Consider the following 20,911-nt stretch of genomic DNA (forward strand, 5'->3'; position numbering starts at 1 on the left):
AGATGTTGGTCCTTGACACAGATTGTTCACACTACCTGGTGGTCCTCAGTTGGTTCCCTGGCACTTGGGATGTGTCTATGGAACAACAGAGGCCTGAGAGCCAAGCTCTGAGTATTCCCAACATACATACGATAAGGATAAGTGGGAGGAACATGATGAAAATGTTCTCTGTGCAGGAAAGACAAATAAATATTAATTTTCACTAGAAAACTAAAAACAATAGTAGTTATCTGTTCAAATTTCTCCGAAGCTAATTCTTCTGATGCAGGAAGGCCTTGTTCTCTCGATGTTTTCTGCCAAAGCCTTCAAACCCAGAACAAATATCACCTCCTTTTATGATCCTTTCTCCAGTAAGTGCTAGAAAATTCAGCCGCCCTCGCCTCTAGACCCAAAATCATCGTCCATCATTCTGACATTTACTCCATTATGATATACTTGAGTGACTGCTTACCAATGTGTGCAAGCAGGCAATGAGTTTGCAAACTTGTAAATTATTTTGTAAATAATGAGTGGTGTTTTAGGACCTGCTGAGTTTTAAAAATGACCATGAACCCCACCACCAGAGCCAAATGAGAGCCCTGTGGTTCAAGCTGTGTCTTCGTGGGACGTAGAGAAGCGGCGCCTCTTTTTGATTTCTGGCCTGTATTTTTCAGGTGGCAGCAGTTTTCCCATCAAAGTGACATTTATCAAAAAACTGGTGTCAACTGCCACCTTGTAAATAAACTAGAAGCTTCATCTTGAGCCAATTGCAGGTATATGATCACCTCATTTGTTCAGAAGAACTACCCAAGTCACAGTCAGTTCTTGAACTGCTGGCTTCTAAGAAATTAGGTGCCAACTAACAAGCTTGTTAAACAGAAAATGTCAAAAGGAGGCGTCTAATACAACTAACAGGTGTGACTGAAACAGAAGCAAATATCTGAACCCGTGGAATGCTAAACTAGTGTAAATGTGCTTACGCTGGCAAACATACTCTAGATGAGGGGCACAACACATTTTAAAACAGTAATCTCAAGGAAATAAGCCTATACTAGAAAACACTAAATTAAGATGGACAACATTTTTTAAAATTGTAAGCGATGCATACTTTTACATATAACATATGAAATTCCATCTAATTTAAATTGATTTTAAATTTCAGTCTGATTTCAGGCTTACAGTGTTTTGATGAGTAACTACTGGACTAAACCCATAAAATTTAAAAGGAGAATTGGCTTAATTTCCAAGATTTACAGAGATTTCTGACAGGGGTTTTGATTGAATCTCCCTAAGTCACTGTCAAAGGCAACGACGGATGCAGAGACCGCAACCTAGCGGCTAAAGCAAAAGGTTTGGAGTTGGCAACATGGGCTGAAGTTCTAGCTCCCACACTTATTAGCTCCAAGACTTTAGATGTTATTTAGATGTTATTTCTTTTTGTAAAATAGGGATACAAATACCTAACTCACCGGATTGTTTTAAGGACTAAATCAGGTATCGTTTGCAAAACCCTTAACTCAGAGCTTGGCCCATAGCAAGTGCCAAGTATATGAAAGTTTCTATTATAACTTCAATTGCTTTGCATACAAGCTTTGCATGAACTCCTACTGGAAGATACTCCCATATGTTTGCTGTATTCTGTGCACTGTAATCCTAGAAACATAATGTGTTCTCATTTACTGTAATTTCTCCCATTTCCTTTATCAAGATTAATTTAATTCATCTAATGCCATCATACTAACATTTTTCAAATTCAAGAGTGTCTCTTCTAGAGTTCGTGCCTTCCTCCCAATGAAGACTATCACAGTTTACAAGCAAAGGGACTTGATTCCATTAACTTCCTCAATTTTCTCTTTCAAGAAACTTCATGTCTCCCAAATCTTTTAGGATTCCTAAAATATCTATTTACTGATTATATGCTATTTATTATTAATTTACTCAAAGCTTTTTAGACAGAAGCTAATTGAGGAAGTAAACTAACTTATTCCAGGATGATGCTGGGTTATCTTGACCTTGAGTTCAACTTCAAGTAGAAATTCAATTAGATTTTTTGGAGCCAAAATGTTTTACACTCCATAATCCCAAATATCTCTAGGGAGGTTTATCATCCATCCAGTTCCCCATTAAGGATTGCTTTGATCCCCAGTCAGCCTGCACAATCTAATGTTTTGGAAAAGATAGTTTGTTCTCTGTTCTGGGAGACTATCCTTATTTTCTTACATTTGGTAAGAAAAAGTTGTCAAAAGCACCAAAGATTGAGAAAAGCACTAAATGAAGCCCTAAGGTCAGACTGCTTTTCTGCCGGACTTTATTTTTCCGTGTATGCCTGCGGACTCCTCCCTCACTCACTCTTGGGTCACTGTCACTGGAAAAGCAGTCTGAATCTCTCCCTGTGTCATGAGATAGGTTCACCTTTTTACATTATGATCCTTATGAGAGCACTTCTGTTATTTAGTCCCAGACATGCAGTTGGCAATCTCAAAAAAAAAAAAAAATCATCTTAAATGGAATGAACATTCCTGACCCTTGGGAAGGAAATCAAAGCTTTAGCTATCTTGGTGAATGAGAACAAGCATTAGAATGTGATCAAAAAGCACTGCTACCTGGGCACAGTCCAGACTGTCTACCAGCAACCACTGCTGTCATCCAGCTGGAGGAGGGGTGTGGAGGGCGACCAGCTGAAGAGCATTCTTGCCATTCCTATGTGAGCTCCTCCTGATAAATGGAGTTCTTTCTGAGGCAACTAATTTTCTTCATTTGTACTCTTCAGACCAATTCTCAGCCTTCCGTACTCCCTTGTTTTGCAAAAGTAATGGCACAGATACAGCAATGAGTGAAAGTTATCGAAATTCCACTGGGGATCTAAACAGGAAGTAGCAGAAAACTGTGGGGGCCTTAAATCATTTCCTCTTTTTTGACATCATTTTTCTATACCTATAATGAGTGAACAGGGGGAGGGGGAAGAGCTCTAAGGACATTTTCAGATCTGGCATTTTATTTTATAACTCTACAGGTATTTTACTCTAAAGATCTCAAGCATATTACCATTGGTAATTGTTATTTTTAAACTATACTCGCACAGATATACACACACACCGAGTTTAAATCTGTTAATGAACTGTCCAACCTCTGCTAAATGTGAGACACTATCATGTTTGATGGAATGGACCTTCACCGAGTCAGAGCCCCAGAAAACAGATCAGGGTGTTGGAATCGCAGTTCAAGAACTTAAAATGCAGACTCTTGAACATTTGGAAGCTCCTACTTTGTAAAATACCACATCCATGTGGTGTCCTCAGAGAGGCTCCCATTGTTATTCAGTCCTCAGTATTTGATGCTAAACATCAAAAGAACCCAAGCACCAAAAATGTCAAGTCCAGAGTCCAGGGAGCAAATGTTTTAAGACAATTTATTCTGGTACCAATTTAACATTTCTCTGAACTTCAAGAACAAGGGTGTGGGCCTGACATCGGACCACTATGTTAGATGGGATGCATCCAGTTCTTATTACGAGGTCCAAGTACGCCACGCTACTCTTGGCACACGTAAGTTACTGACTGGACAGATTGTACTAAACAAAGAAATCTCCCTAATGACAAATTATTTTTTAAAAAAAACCTGTACTACAACTCTGAAATTTGTATGACCATATCCTGAAGGGTAGAGGATTTGAGAGAGGGCAGGGAGAAGAAACTGGTTGTTTATCACATTTCTATGGTGTATTTCTTCTGAAGAACCCAGAGTACCAGGAGCTCTGTTCTGTTACTTGTACCCAGTTATCTGTTTTCTTTTGCAATCTCTTCCTTTCATCTTTTCAATAAAAAACATCTGAGAAATCATTTGATTTAGTTCTGGGTATATGCACAGTAGTTTCTCGATTGGCTGCTCTCACAACCTATTCCAAACAAGTTGTCCTTTTTGCAAAGTCCTGCTTCTTTTCTGCTCGCTAATCACAATACCAGTCTTTCTCTGCTGTTTGGCCTCTTTTTTGGATTTGTTTGAGTCTCATGATTTGATTGTTTTAGTCTCATCATAGGGGAAAAAAACAACTGAAAACCTGCAAACTTATCCTCATGAAGCCTACTATGTGCAGAGAGCTGGGCCAGCGAGGCTCCCACACAGCGTCAAACATCAAACAATAAGTGACAAGGTCATTAGGCTCAATAGGAATTCAGGGAACTGAGAAACTTCACAATATCTTATCTGTTACATAGATGTTGTTAAAGTTCAGGGGGGCAAGCTCATTGAGAAGATCAAGCTTGCCCTGGAAAGCCAAAGGAGCAGGACTTCAAAACATTAGGCTTGAAGTTTTGAGAGCTGTGTGCACCTCCCACAACAGACTAGGTTTAACCAAAACTTCTTGGTCTCATCCAATTCTGTCCTACTTATCTAAATGAAGGTATATTTTCCCAGCTGAGAATCTTTTTTCAAAGAGCAAGGGCTTTCAAATATCAAAAGTTCTGCAATCTAGCTCATGACAATTCTGAGGCCCGGGATAAGCAAGTCATGGGAACCTGAAGAGCCGTGAGACCATGGAACTAAAATAGAGTGCACAGTACCCATTATAACATTCATTATTACATGGTCTGCAAGAGGGAGGCTCTTCTTAATTTTTCCCAAAGCTGAGATTACTTGGCATGCTGAAGACAACTCTTTCTGAGGATGGGAGCAAAATAAGGAGAAACACAATCAGGACGAATAACATGGGACTGAGAGGCTGCCTGCAGGAAAAGGGTTGTAGGTCAAAACTCATGAGTTGGAAAGTTGAGCGTGACACATAAGGCAGCCTACTGAGTTCCAAAGGAGCCACAGTTTGCAATGGAGCACTCCATTCTGGTTGACTGTTTTTAAATCATCACAACACAAAGAGGTACTTATCACATCTTCTTGGCTTATTAACCAATTTTGAAATCTGGTACCTGGGTTGAAAACAAGGACACAATCTAGCCTCCAAAAAAAATAAAAATACAGATTTGTATAGGATATAATAGGGAACTAAGAAAAGAGGGTACATTCTCTAGAGCAATGGGTCTCCTGGAGGAGCAGCATGAGCTTGGAACTTGTTCAAGATGAAAATTCTAACAGAATCAGAAGGATCTCTGGGGGTGGGATCCAGCAATTTTTGTTGCAAGAAACCCTTCAGCTACATTTTGAGAACCACTACTCAATGATAGGTAGAAAATATCTTACTTTTTAAAATTCGCCTTTTAAGAGACCAAGGTTTTATTTAAGTCAATCTGTAAAGAATTTGCTGTGAGTTTACTCTGTTGGTGTAAGAGGCATAACCCTGGGTCTAAAGAAGCGGTTTCAGAAGTGCGTAAAAATGAATAAAGAACAGGTTAAAGATCAAGGAACCAAACCAACTGTCTGAGGAGTGTTGTGAGAAGGCAGGAAGAAGATAGGGGCAGTGTGAGTTGGAGGCATCCAGAAAGAGTAAAGACAGGATGTGATGCGGTCCTTATAGGAGACTTGCCTGATAAACCAGCATCTCTAATTCATGGGAGAATACTTACTCCACTTTCCAAGAAAAAGGCCCACCCCCCAAAACAAGATGACTCTACACTCCTCATCACAGCCATGGGGGCAGTGCCCTCATCAAGGCAAAAAGTGACCATCCTCTGCAGGCTCCACTTTCTGTCTCAGACGTAGGAGCATTTACAGGCAGTCAAGGAGTGAGAGCTGGACACCCTCCTGGCTGGGTGACCTTATGCAACAGCTTGCAAAACCAAGTTGCCTCAAAACTCTCCCAGAGCTGCGGTGGGAGACAGAGCCCACTCAGAATTCCACTGCTAAGCTCCCCTTTGGACTCTGTTTAGAGTTCCTAAACAAAAGATGGGAGAAGTGCCCCACTGTGGGGCAAAACTGACACCTACCATTCTGCCCCCTACACCCCCCCCCCCCCCGCATGTGGCACAGCCATGAGACAGAACCAAACATTGGCCCGGTGTGTTAGAACATGGCCCAGCCAGCCCCGCCCAGTCTTCTCTCCCAGGCAGTGGCAATAAAGAATGTGCCAGAAGATGGCATGCGGCCTACTGGCTTCCAACTACATGTTGAGGAAACAGTCAAGTGTACTTGAATTGCCTACTGCGTATTGTTAAATGTGAATCTAACTAAATCCTTTCAATGTTACCTATATGCTCAAACAGAGGCCTGGGTTCAGCATTCCATACATACCACTGACTGGATGGAAACAGGCTTTGGGACTGACAACCCATCCTACAAATCTACATTAGCTTTTGATAGCATACTAGGAGTTGTGCCTTACTTTCATGTTTTCCAGAGTATGGACTGATGGCCACCTATATGCGAATCCCTCAGCTTCTTTAAAAAGTGGGTTCCTGGGTCTCATTCCAGGCCAATAAAATCAGAAATGCCTTAGGGTGGAGCTCAAAAATCTGCATTTCTAACAAAATTCCCAAGTGATTTGTATGCACACTAAACTTTAAAACATGGTTAGCTGGCTTAACAGTCAAATCAACTTTTCAAAATTTCAATCACAACCATGTGCATTAATTATTCATATATGCTTTGTCTTAGCAATGCTATAATAATGAAAGAGACAGAGAGATGAAAGACAGAGAAAGGGCAATGTTGAGATGAGTTTGATGAAGGGCATAAGCAGGCATGTGCACTAAATGACAGAAGAATTAAAATGGGGCAAACAAAACGTGAAAAGGAAGCAGTAGTTTCCTGCAGTCACTGTAACAAATATCCACAAACTAGGAGACTTGAAACAACAAAAATTTATTCTCTCACAGCTCTGGAAGCCAGAAGACTGAAATGCGGGTGTTGGCAGGGCCACACTCCTTCCAAAGGCTCTGGGGAAGTCCTTCCTGGTATCTGCAAGCTCAGGCGGCTGTTGGCCACCACTGATTTACAACAGCATCAGTCTGGACTCTGCCTCACCGCCAACTCCTTCTCTTTATCTTCTCACTGCCTTTCTTTTAAGGATACATATGATTGCATTTTGGGTTCAAATAAATAATACAGGATAAGCAAGCTCCTCCTCTCAAGATCCTTAACTTAGTTACATCTGCAAGGGCATCTTGATTATAGATGAGACCCTGGTGCCAACCCAAGTTGAAATTTAAATTAGTAGAAAGTCTACTTCTATATCCTACCTCTCTGTAAGCACACTCCTGGTTCCACATGAAATCAAACAAGTTCAGCTCCTCCTGAGGCTGGTAATGATTTGGGCAGAGGGAAATTTACAAGCTGAAAAGGGTAAAAACAACTAATCAGATGCAATATTATGGGCTTGAGTAAGAAGAGTTCTGGAAATGTGATGTCCACACAGTAAAAAACATCTGTCTGTGAACCAACCATTTCCCTCCTCCTTGGAGAGACTTGGGAGAGAGGGTACCTAAAATGCAAACTTCAACCTTTTTACTTGCCAACTCTGCTAGCCTTGGAAAACTCACTCCACACTAAAGCATACAGAAATCATATGAGCCAAGCAATAAAACATCATTGTGCAAATCATATGTCCTATTTGCAATGAGTCGGTAACACTTGGCATAGATTATTTTTGAGTAGTGTAAATTGCTTCTGAGGTATATGAAGCCACAATCTAGCTTATGTCTAAGATATAAGGAACTTTAGAAAGTGCCACTTAAGTATTCTGGTTCTGAAAACTTTACCAATGCACTGAAAATCACCATAAGACACAAATGGAAAGTCACATACTGTCATAGCATTTCACATGACTCACTCATAATGAGCAGCACACAGCCTAAAATATAGCTGCTTCAAATTAAATAAGTCACAAGACAGAATGTCCTATGTATTGGACATTAGATCACATTCTGGTCTTCAAAGACGCACGTAAAGGAAGAGAGAATCCTGATGAGATGGTAAAATATCTTCCAGGCCTTTCTGGAAACTTCCAAGGCTCTCTCTGTGTCTGAATATTAGACACTGGCACATCCTGCTCATGGCTCACCTCTTCCGGGGGCAAGAGCAAACTAGAACCAGCAGCCAATCTTGGGGAGTCGGTTTCTCACTAACCTAGTATAACTGGGAACAATTTTTTATTATTTTTAAAATTTGATGTGTCCACCTGAAGATGGAGTCATACTGCCAATGATACTAATGACAACTTTTCATTGAGAACGAGGGATGCCTCATTTTTTGCAAGTTATTTCATTTTATTCCCCAACTCTCAGAGATAGGAAGTGACCCCAATTTTCCAGGGAATGAAATGGACTCACAGAGGTTACGCAACCTGCCCGAATGCACAGGTAGGAGGGAGATAGGCCGGTTTCATTCCCAGTCCGTCTAAAATCAGACCCAGGCTCTTCTCCTGTTTGACTCCCACTGAAGCGATGTCTTCCCATCAAAACCTCACTTTGAATGTTCCTCACTTTCTGGTGCTGCACAATGTTCTTATGTGTCTTAATTAATTTTCTCCTTCCAGCCCCTCTGATGTGGAATCAATCTCAGATCTGTGGAACCCACAGGCCATACTGCAGAAATGTAGGCATCTTTGCTTCCTGCTTTAACTGGGTTGAGAGCACACCTCCCTAAGTCCTCATCTGCATTCTCGTGCAAAAGTGTCACCCTTCCGGGAACATGAAACCTGTGGAAACTGATTACTGTACCTCTGAAGTGAGTCAGCTAAGCCATGCCATCATCTCAGAACTTTCAGAGAAACAGTCATTTTCCTCCAGCATCAGTCAGCTTTTTGAAAACTATAAAGTAAATTTGGTCTTGAGACCATCACCTCTTTCAGACTTCTTCACATTTCTTAGCACCTAAAGCCTTGAGGCCCAAGTTATTATGGAGGAATTATCCCCTGCTAATGTCCTTTACAAAATAACATTAACTCTTTTACAAACCTTACCGGTACCTTCCTGGTGCACTCCTCAGCTAGCTGTCTGGTAAATTATTCTTCTGCGAAGTGGTTAACAGCTCATATTGTCACATTTATTGTCCCTTCCAAGAGAAAATTATCTTCAATTTAAGCTTTGCTAAACAATCTCTAACTGTGGGATTTCGGTTATAGGGGTCAGCAAAGGAAGGAAGCAATTTTGATGAAACTGTCCCAGAATCATGGGATTTTAGATTTCAGATCTTAGAAACCAGTGCTTATACCTCTCCCCACATCCCTCATTTTATGGTTAGGAAATTGAAGAGGGAGAGATTTACCCTAAACCAGCCAGAAAGCAATCCAGTTTAGTGATTTTTAATGAACAATTCTGCCTAAATTATCTCAAGTCAGTAGCTGTTTATTTCTACCTTAAATCTTCCACCTTTGATAAATATTCAAATATCTTATCTGAAATCAACACCCTCTCATTTTTTTCATAGTACTAAGCACCAAAGAGGTATTTAGATAACAAAGTCTTTCCATGGGAACTTTCAAGGAGTCGTATTTCAACATTAAAAAATATAATCTATAAATATAAACATAAGATGAAAACTTACAATCTCTCTGTTTCCTTCTGTTAAGATAGAAGGCTTCCTGAACAGAAATCAAGTCATTTTAAAAGCCAACTAAATTGGCCCAGCTCAACCTCTGCTCATAGAGCCAGCTCAGGTGTCTGACACTTTCTGTTCTGTTTGGTCTGTACTAATGCCTCACAGTTAGTGGGATGGTTTTCATCTGTCATCACGTCACTGAGAGACATACTCTCCCTCTGTTAAGATTCTTGCTGCCCAACTCCCAAAAGTCCCCCCAAAGTTTTTTATGAGACTTTCCTAATAAGTGATGAATGGTGTGAAAAAGAAAACCCAGGACAATGAGGAGGGAAAATTGGTAAGAATTTGGAGTCAGAATTCAAATTTGGAAAAGAGAACTCTAGAAGTAGGAAGAGATAAGGGATAGGCAAGTAACAGAGAAAACCAGAGATGATGTGAACATACCTGGATGCTGCTATTTAAGTGAAGAAATAGGAAAGCCTAATGATATTCTTGAACAAGTAGCTGTGATTGGCCAAGTTCAAGGGACCAGTGGCATGCCTGAAACCTGAGCTTCTGCTGTCTGGAGTGAGACTAGAAGAGCCTGCAGTCCTTTTCTCTGCTTCTCTTCGGTATCCACTTCCCATTTGTAATCACAGTGAGATAAAGAAGCAGCTTCATTCAGATAATACTTGTTTCCATCTTACAGGACTCAACAGTGAGCAGCAAACTACTTAAAAGTATTCTCTAGGGTGGCTTATTTTAACACACTCTCTGGAGAAATTAGTTCCAGCTCAAAGAAGACGACGGGCCATCCCTTTTGCAATTCCCTCTGAGTTCTTTCCCCCAAGAGATTGCTCAATCCTGAACTAACTTGTAGATTGAGAAAGAATAAGGATTTACTGAGAAAATCCACCGAACATTCAACCACACCAGACTTTCTACTCGCCTTCTCCATCCCAATATTCTCCTCCCTTATATAAGTGAAGGAGAGCAAGGCTTATATTTCTTGAAAAAGACTGAATTTGAGGAATGACTGAGGTTGAAATGATATTCCAATCTATTTTACATTCATCACATCACTTATTATACCCATATTAATGTAATCATTTATCCTTGGAATCAAACCAAAAAAAAAAAAAATTACTATACACCCATAAATGAGGCCTACGGTTCTAATCCCAAGTTTGGCTAAATATCCTGGTATTCCATTTGAAGTTTCCCTCAAACACAACTGGAAAAATCTTTTCTAATGAGAGCTACCCAAACTCCTACCGACCATCTGAAATTTTCACAATGGTCCTTGCTACACCCCAATTACTGTTGCTGCTTTTATTTAAACAAGCTGCATGTGCTCAGAACCATTATGGGGAAATAAAATAATTTATAAGGCTATGCAGTCAGTGCCTGGTTTGGTTTAAAAATAATTTGGAGTCTATAGTTGATAATATACATGAGAAAACAAGAAATTAACAAATAACACATTTTTTTAAATCTCTGTAAAATCTAATCAGAGTCAGTCTTTTTATAAGTAGAGAATAATAGAAAAACCAAACAGAAACTTGAAAAATGGAAAATACCCTAAAAATCCTTATTTTAAAAAAATGAGTCAGCCTCTCCCAGAATGACTCTTTCAGACAAACTCTTCATCTTGGTAACAGGCCTGGAGTCATATCAAAGGATACTGGTAGGAAAATACTATCTTTTTTTTTAATAAAACTAAAATTCATCAAAGAATCATTTGGAAATTCATGGGAACTATTTAAAAATAACAAATACCAAAAGGAATATTTATAGTGTTTGTTATTAATGATTTGAAACATATGTGGTAATGCCATAATACCAAACTCAAATGTGGCCACTCCACATGTTTCTATCAAGGTTAGCTTGTGAAAATAGACCGTGGATCACACGACAGTACCGAAAGGATAGAAACAGGTACTTTCACAGTATTATGGACTCCTGAGGTTAACTTATTATAAAAACCCATACTAAGAACCCCTGATGCCAAGTTAAACCCCTGATGGAAAAACACAGAGGTTAAGTACGCATTTAGATATGTTGTAACAGCCTTTGAAAAGTCTGAAATCCATCAGCCCAGAACCAATGAAGGGCTTGGTGGCTCTTCTTCTGCACTAGGATTCCAAGAGCTGCAGGAGGTCATGACTTAATGGCCCCTGCCATCCCGGGAAAGTTGTCTGTGTTGTTGGTGAGGGTCAAAGGAATGGGGTATTTTTCAGGTGCCCCAGAAACTGACTGACTTGGAGGTTGTGGGCAGTGACTGGAAGTTGTCCGCTAAGCATTGAGGGTAGGGTGATAGTCACTCTTCACTGTCACCCCAGGTCTACTTCCCAACCTCACTCTTAGGAGCTTGAAAAAAAACAGGTGGCTTACAGTTGGTTTCTTTGGACCTGGACAGATGTGGGGCTGGCTTTTTCAAGTTACACCTTTGAGAAGAAGGTGGGAGTAAAGTCTCAGCAGCAGGAAAGAGAGCTTCCGTGACACAGTGCTCATTCTAAATCCTTCTCTCCCACTCGTAAATGTGGGGTGACACCTGCCCCGTGCAATAGCAAGGGGGAAATGAAAGAGCTCGACCTCACCTCTCCAGCAGGTGAGAGACAAGACCAGAGAGTTCACATGATAAAAAAGCAACATCCAACAGTGACACTTCCCAGGGCGGGTCTGGCTGCAACACACATAGACAGGGCAGCAGGGTAGCTCCTAGCAGTGCAGCAGACATCAAGAACGAGCAGGCACTGCTCTGATTCCTAGGACAGGGCATCCACAGAGTAGGTCTTTCCAACTTCTCTGGAAGGAAGGAGGGAAGGAGAGAGTTAGAAGGAAGGGGAGGGAGGGAGGAATTTATGAAGTAACAGTGTGAAATACACAGGGAATGAGGTCAGAGGGTGTATTAGTTTGCTAGGGCTGCCATTACAAAATACCACAGACTGGGTGGCTTAAACAACAGAGATTTATTTTCTCACAGTCTGGACACTAGAAGTCCAACATCAAGGTGTTGGCAGGTTTGGCCTCTTCTCAGGGCCTCTCTTTGGGTGTCTTCTTGCTGTGTCCTCACATGGTCTTTCTTTTGTGCGTGCACACCCCTGGCATCTCTCTGTGTGTCCATATTTCCTCTTCTTGTAAGGGCATCAGTCAGATTGGATTTTAACTTAAGCACCTCTTTAATGGCTGTATCTCCAAAGGAAGTCACATTCTGAGATACCAGAGCTAGGGCTTGAATATATACATTTGGGGGGGACACAATTCAGCTCATGATATAAAAGAATACCAGTTTTACTGCATCCCAGCGCCCCTCTTTTTCCCCTTATACCCAAATCTTGACTGGCAGAACAGATTCCCAGACATGAGGGACCACCAGAGTCCCAGGCCCTGAGGTGACGTGAGCAATGATGGCATAAAGTCTCTCCAGCTCTCCCCTGTAGGACCCCCTACTGACTCAACAGACACAACTACCAAGGATGACTGCAGGTGACCATAGAAACAAAGGGCAGAAGACCAAACTCAGAAGTTGCCGAATTTTTTTTTTCCAACACAAGAGGCACTCTGTGGAAGGGTCGATGGTTTACTGGTGCCTGAGACCTCTATGTCTCTGGGACTGCCTTTATTCCCCAATCAGAGAAGGAGCCAAAATGCAAGAAATTTAATCTCAATTCAGGGGTAAGTTGAGGGAACTTGTCAGGATCATGATAATGTAATTGTCTAAACATATTGGGAAAGAAACAAACTGCTGGTTGGAGCTTGCCTGGTACCATGCTAAAGGCAATGGGAATATTAGACCCTTAAAAGTCCTGCCCTTCTCCTAGAGCTCTTAGAGAATATTTGTTTTCATTATGCTTATCTAAATGACTTTATGTGAAAACAACTAGTGGGAAATCCCTTATGTTGTAGACTTCAAGGCTTCCTATTTTCACTGCACTCTTCCACAGTGTGGGTCAGAGTCATGAGCTCCAACAATGACCCCACCACACTGGAGAGATGTGTGGCTGCCGCCCCTCACTTAACCTTCCAAAGCTTTCATTTCTACATCCATAATAAACTCGCCCGCCTCATGTTATGGAGGATTAATTAAGGTTGAAAACATGACTAAAGGGTTACTTGTACCTTAGAAGTTTCAGACTAAAGACAAGAAAAGTTGTTCTTTATAGCCTACTAGAGACTGCTGGTAGCGGAGACAGAATCGGGAGAACTTAAGAAGGTTCTATTCTGTTACCTTTGCTTCATCCCAGCTTTCATCCAAAAGTTACAAGGTCTGTTTTAGTAAGTAGTTGTAGTGTCAACAATAATAATAATAATAGAAACACATTTCTGGAATTTAAATGGCCTTCTACTTCTTGGAATGCTATACTTTTCTGGATTAAGTTATACTGCCTTTTTAAAAATAAATTTAATTTTCATGTCAATATCCAAATATCAATAATAGAATAAAGAAGAAAAATAACTTAACTAGTTGCAGAAAAAACACATTTGATAAAATTTCACATCCATTTCTGATTTTAAAAATTAAATTATTAAGACATAATAGAGCCCTGGCCAGTGTAGTTCAGTTGGTTGGTGGGTCATCCCATACACCAAAAGGTGGCAAGTTTGATTTCTGGTCAGAGCACATACCTGGTGCAGGCTCAATACAGACTGACCCCCTGGTCGTGGTGCCTACAGGATGCAATCAATTTAAGTTTCTCTCTCTCACTTCCTCTCTCTCTCGAATCAATGAAAACGTATCTTTGGGTGAGAATTAAAAAAAAAAAAAATGATGGAGAACTTTATCTAGTAAAGAGCATTACGAAAGATCCTACAGCTAACATCATAATTAATGGTGAAATACTTAATGCTTTTCTTCTAAAATTGAGGAGTTCCTAATAATGTGTCGTAATTCCTAATTAGTGTAAAAAAAGGGATAAATTAATAAAAGGCAAAAATAAGGGAAAATAAGAAATAAAACTATAAAGTTTGAAGATAACATGATTATATATGCAAAAAATCTAAAAAAATATACTGTGCATTTTAGAATTCATAATTGAAACTTTGAAAACTGATTGATAGAAAGTAAATCGGCTATAATTCTATATATATATCAGCAACAAAGTTAGAAAATGAAGGTTTAAAAATTATATTTAAAATAGCATGAAGTCTGGCATGGCTCAGTGGTTGAGCATCGACCTATGAGCCAGGAGGTCATGGTTCGATTCCAGTGGGGGGGGAGTGTGTGCAGGAGGCAGCCAATCAATGACTCTCTCTCATCATTGATGTTTCTATCTCTCCCTCCCTCTCCCTTCCTCTCTCTGAAATCAATAAAAACATATTTTTAAATATAATAAAATAAAATAAATGGCATGAAAATACCATGCACCTAGGAATAAATCTAATAAAATATGTGCAATACCTTAACCTAATACAAAGTGATTGTCAATTCAAACTCATACAACAAAACTCTTACTCTTTATTAAGCTTTACTAATAACGTCAATATACGAGTAATCAAGAGGCACCAGGAGCTGGAAAAGGCCTGAAGCATCCTTTGTGGCTCCCTAAGCCCTTCCTTCCTGCATCAAACAGTTCTCTGGTCTTGACCAACAGATGAGAGGTCCCTAATGAGATATTGTAGGTCACTTCACACACTGGGGAAATTTTAAGTTATGAAACATGTCATTTTATAACCCGAAAAGTTTTATAGCTTATGTGACCTTCTCCAAGGAGCCATGCCTCATACATCCATAAATCATAGATTTGTTTACAATAAGCAATCCTAAACCAGGAACCTCTTGCTCAAATCATTCCATAGATAAGGACTCTTCTCCTAGCAACTGCTATTATTCTATTTGTCTGGAGGTCTAGTTATTATGTTTATAATGAAAATACATAAGATTGATAATCGGAGGGAAATAAATAGATCACAGGTTAGCTGCTTTAAGTCCTTTTAAACATGAAACACAAAATAACAAAGCTACTAAAAATTATTATGAGAAAACATCTTTGTGACTTTGGGACAGATAGTTCTGAAATAGGACACAGAGAGCACTACCTTAAAGGAGATGATTGGCAATATGGTTACATTAAATTTTAGAACTTCTGGTCCTGGAAAGACTGTATAAAGAGACTAAAACTGCAAGCTAGAGTGTGAAGTGAAATTTCAATTCAATAACTGAGGAAGTTTCTGTATTCACAATACATAAAGAACTACTAATCAGCCCAGCTGGCTTGGCTCAGAGGCTGAGCATTGGCCAATGGTCCAGGAGACTGAGGTTCGATTCCCAGTCAGGGCACATGCCCAGGTTTTGGACTCAATCCTCAGTGGAGGGGAAGGGGTGGAGGCAGCCGATCAATGACTCTCTAATCATTGATGTTTCCATCTCTTGCTTTCCCTCTCTCTTCCTCTCTCTGAAATCAATAAAGACATATTTTAAAAAAAAGAAAAAAGAACTACTAATCAAAATGCACTGTCTAGCAGAGTGGTCCAGCACGATGACTGGAATCTAGAGAGACCCATGTTGTGTAGGATAAAGATTCTGCTCATCAAGTTACAGTAAATGGTTCTCAAAAATGTGGAAGCTGGGAGATTACCTTCATGGGATAGTCTTTTCCTAGACACCATAACTAAAGAATTTCATACCTCTTGCCCATTGGCATATGAGACTGTGGAAAATAACTTTAATCTGTAATGCATTCCCTTGAGTTTCCTGTTATTTAAGAGTTTAATTGGTGTGACTGTACTAAGGCAAACTCAAGAGAATAATGCAAGATGTGGACGGCTGGGAGCTGAAATTACAGAGCGTGAAGGAAATTCTCGGAAAAAACATTGATATTCAGTAGCTGTCAGTATATTTCACCACCTAGGAAAGGCAGAAAGACCTGTCACCCTTTGGCATTCCCGATCTGGTCAGGCTCTGAAAATGCATAAGACCTGCTGCCCTTCGGAAAGGAGAAAGGAAGAAGACAAGGACGGTTTGCTCCAATTCCAGGTGTTTCATGACCTGAAGCCATTTCAGAAATCCACCTTCCTCGATCCCACATCTGCAGAAGGGAAAGCATAGCAGTAGCAAAGGGGCTGGGCTGTCGGCCTGCAGGTGCACTGAAAATTACCGGAACGATGAATGCCTACCTGGAAGCAAGGAGGCTAGAAAGGGCCGTGGGGTCAGAAGAAGACTTCAATCCCACCCCTCCTTTACCAGTTAAAAAATGCGATCTTGCGTAACTGCTAGCTTTTTGGTTCTCTACTTTTCCCACGTGAAAAATGAGAGTACTAATTCGAAACTTATGGGAAAATGTAGAATTAGAATGTAGAATTTTAAAACATATAGTTTTAAAATCATAAAATTTTAAAAGCAAAACAAAATAAAAAAATAAAAATATGTGCTGAATAAATTATTGTAGTGATTATTACCATACTTCAGGTATCTCTGTTTAGAGAGACTGTAACACACACGGGGTTGGACAAAAGTAGGTTTACAGTTTTTCACATGGAAAATAATACAATAATTAATAAATAATAATACAAAAATAAACTGTGTTTCATAGCCTCTCTATATATATCCAGTTCTCAATACTAAATGTTAAGCCATTTATTTCCAAAGTCGAATGCCTTTCCATGCTCAACTCAATGGTTTGCAGGAGTTCATTTCATAAATAGAGCCCTGTTTCCTTGTTCTGCTTCCTCAGTTTCAAGGTGCTATTTCACCATTTTAATTTCCAATCTGCCCTTAGGTCATTCATCCACAGAAGAAAGACAACTTCCCTTAAGCAGGGTATTTCTTTAGTACTTTCTATTAGACGTGAAGCTGCTCCCAAAGAAAGAGCTCTTTCAGAGTCCCCTCTGCCCCTCTCATAGATCCGGTGAATGAAAATGTAACAAGACCCCGCAGTGTGCAGACTTTCCTTGTTAATTGAATTTCTGGTTAACAAGAGAACAAATCAGAAACCATTTTGTTTCTTCTACTCATGTTTACAAGTTGACCTCTCTCTCTTGAAAACCTGATTGAATCAGTCCTTGCTACTAGAAACTCTGACCAGAATCGGGGCTATCATTTTAAACATGGATATACCATCTCCCAGGAATCATGCAACAACAGTAAACTCAAAACATTTTACAGGACTGGCCATGTAGAGGTAAATTCCTTTTTTAAAAATATATTGGGGGGACATATATGTATTTTAAATATATATAGTTCGCAAAACCATCCAGGTTTCAAGTGTACAATTCAATGAAACATCATCTGCACACTGCATCATGCATCCACTGCCCCAAGCAATGTTCTTCTGTCCCCATTTTTCCCCCTTTGCCCACCTCCACCTAGCGCCCACCTCCTTTCACTCCGGCTATCACCACACTGTTGTCTGTGTCTGTGTGTTCTGTATATACGTTTTTCAGCTAACCCCTTCATCTTCTTTTATCCAGTCCCCCATCCCCCACCCCGGACAGCTATCAGTCTATTCCATGTATCCATGCCTCTGTTTCTCTTTTGTTATTTACAATAGCCAAGATCTGGTAATAGCCCAAGTGCCCATCAGCAGGTGAGTGGATAAAAAATCTGTGGGACATTTACACCATGGGACACTACACAGCCAAAAAAAAAGAAGGAAATCTTACTTTTTCCAACAGCAGGGATGGACCTGGAGGTTATTATGCTAAGTGAAATAAGCCAGTTAGAGAAAAACAAGTACCATATGATCTCGCTTATATATGGTATCTAATGAACAAAATAATTGGCAAACAAAATAGAGGCAAAATCTTCAAAGACATTACAATGAATATATACTGGCTCCAAGGTATAGTGAGAAACTAAACAAATGTCTTCATTGTTTATCTTGCTAGTGTTTCCTATTTCCTTCTGAAAGTGACATACCCAAAAAATTATGTTGATTAGTTGAGGTTTCATGTTAGATTCAAGTCTCTTCTCAGATCCAAAATAGTTCACTACAGGACTTTAATTCATTAAAATTTTATTCCTTACCCAAAGTGAGCAGTGCACTTATGGGGGCCTAATTCTAAGTGAAAAGACTTCCCAAAGTATCTTGCATTCTTTGGAAACTTCTGCCCCTATTCACCTTTCCTAAACACCTAGCACTGTATGCCAACAAAAATACCTATGATAGCCTTTGGGTGGTGTGGCTCAGCTGGTGGAGCATCATCCAGTACTCCAAAAGGAATCAATATCTGGGAAAGGGAAGGAATGGAAACAGAAATGGGCAAAATAAAAAGTCAACCTATAGCCACTTCCCAAAAAGAGCCCTGACCAATGCCAGGGGCACTCTGAGGCTAGAACAGACCTTCAGTTGTCCTGAGTTGAACCAAAATAATAAGACTTTTATACTGTATTTTATACTACTATATTTTATCATTCATTGGAATGGGCCATCTGGGAAAGGGTATGACCTTGGGCAAGATGGCTATCTATAACTGATCATCTCACAAGGGGCTGACAAAACGGATGTCTGCAGACAGCACTCCTGATACGTTCTTCATTAAAGGGGATCAGGGCTGCACGTGACAACTTCCACTACAATTTAACAGTGTTTACATCTGGTACTCAATAACCCTCTCAGTTTCATCACGTCATTATATTTTTGGATCACTGCCAACGATGGCCATGGTATCTGCATGATAGAATTGCATGTGCTAAAAGCTCTTTAAGTACCTGTTGTGCGGACTCTTTCTTCCACTAAGTCTCCTGAGCTGGAAACAACTATCAGGCATCTGAAAATATGTTTTAATGTGTCCTCTAGGGTTCCTGGTACATCTCTAGGGAAGACTGCAGGAGAACATTGAATTAAGCCAGACTTATCAGATAGTTCTTCACAATCCCATTATTAATGGGCCACAGATAGGACAGGGCACACCATTCATAACAGTGGTTGTAAAAACAGCAGACTCAGCTCAGAAATCTAAACTATGGTATGTCACTAATCTTGGTCAAATATACAATTAGTCAAAAATAATTCACACAGACCAAATACAGTTAATGCTATTTCAGAAGTTTGCTTTACTTTGTAAACTCTCAAGAGCCAGGGTGACGCTGTGCAGCTGCCGCCTCCTGTCCATAAAGAGCAGGATCTCCTTAGCTGCTGTGAGCTGCGTGTTCACGTCCCAGTCATGGAGATACAACGCACATGGTCACAAAAAGCGTTAATCGCATAATTGATGTGAACCCTACTTAACCTCATGGCTTGAAATATTTAATAATGTAGACATTCTAGTCCTTTTAAGTCAGAGGCTGGCTGTGCTTCCCTTGATGTTTAAGAAGGGATAGTCCCAGATCAGCAAGGGAAGGTGAAAATGCTTCTGGGCTGAGAACTGGAAAAGGTCCTGATATGCCTCCCACCGAGTAGCCTTGGGCAATTCAGCCTCATTTCCTTCATTTGTAAAATGATGGGATTCAAATATTATATAGTCTCTAAGGGTCCTTTATCTAGAGTCTACGATCCTCTTCACATATCAGATTAGTTACTAGTTAAGAGGAAAGAGATTAAAATTAGATAACACAAGAATAAAAATTTTTGTAAGTATGTATGGTGGCTGATCTTAACTATTTTACCTTAATTTTTTTAAAAAATTCAGTAAGAATGAGTGCAAGTTCTCCCTTAGAGAGATGAATTATAAAAGTCCCACTTGTGAAATATTCAGAATATGAGCTAGTATCCCTTTAATCACCCATCAAGAACCCATAGACACAGACAACAGTAGAGTAATGGCCAAACAGAAGAGGGGGCAGGGGTTGAGTGGAGGTGGGCAAGGGGGGTGGGGGACATATGTAATATGGTTGATTCTTGTATGTGCCCTGACTGGGGATCAAACCCACAACCTTGGTAGACTGGGATGATGCTCTAACCAACTGAACTACCTGGCCAGGGCCGGAGTGACATTTTCAAGCATAAATTTTATTCTTTCACAACAGTGATTAAACCTCTGTATGGTTTAATCACTTTTCATTGGTCGTAGGAAAAGAGAAAAATACCTAAAAAACTTAGAAGGCCATATGCGCTCTTGTCCTTGCTTGCCTAGTCTACATGTGCAACTTTAAGCACTCCCCCAAATACACCAATCTCCTTTAAAGTCAGTCTAATATGCTAGATTCCCTCCCACCCCAATGCCTTTGCATATGTTGTAATTTCTGCCTGGAAGTCATCCTCTGCTCATTCTTTGAATATCAGCTTAGCAATCTGTCAGTTCCTGCACTCCCCCTCTGCCTATCAAAGAAGGCTCTGTGGCCGAACCTGCTTTAGAATCAAATTGTCATTGTTTAACACCCAGCTTAGTAATTTGCTGTCTGTGTAACCCTAGGCAAATTGTATGATATCGCTGAACTTTAGGTTCCTCCCCTGTAAAATGGGGGTGATAATACCATCTGCCTCACTGGTGGTGGCTAGCTATAAGAGTTGAATGAGCCCAGCCAGGCGTGGCTCAGTGGTTGAGCATCGACCTAAGATCCAGAAGATCACGGTTTGATTCCTGGTCAGGGCACATGTGCTGGTTGCAGGCTCGATCCCCAGTAGGGTGCATGCAGGAGGTGGCCGATCAA

The sequence above is a fragment of the Miniopterus schreibersii genome (assembly GCF_964146895.1).
Source record: "Miniopterus schreibersii genome assembly, chromosome: 3".
Classification (NCBI taxonomy): domain Eukaryota; kingdom Metazoa; phylum Chordata; class Mammalia; order Chiroptera; family Miniopteridae; genus Miniopterus; species Miniopterus schreibersii.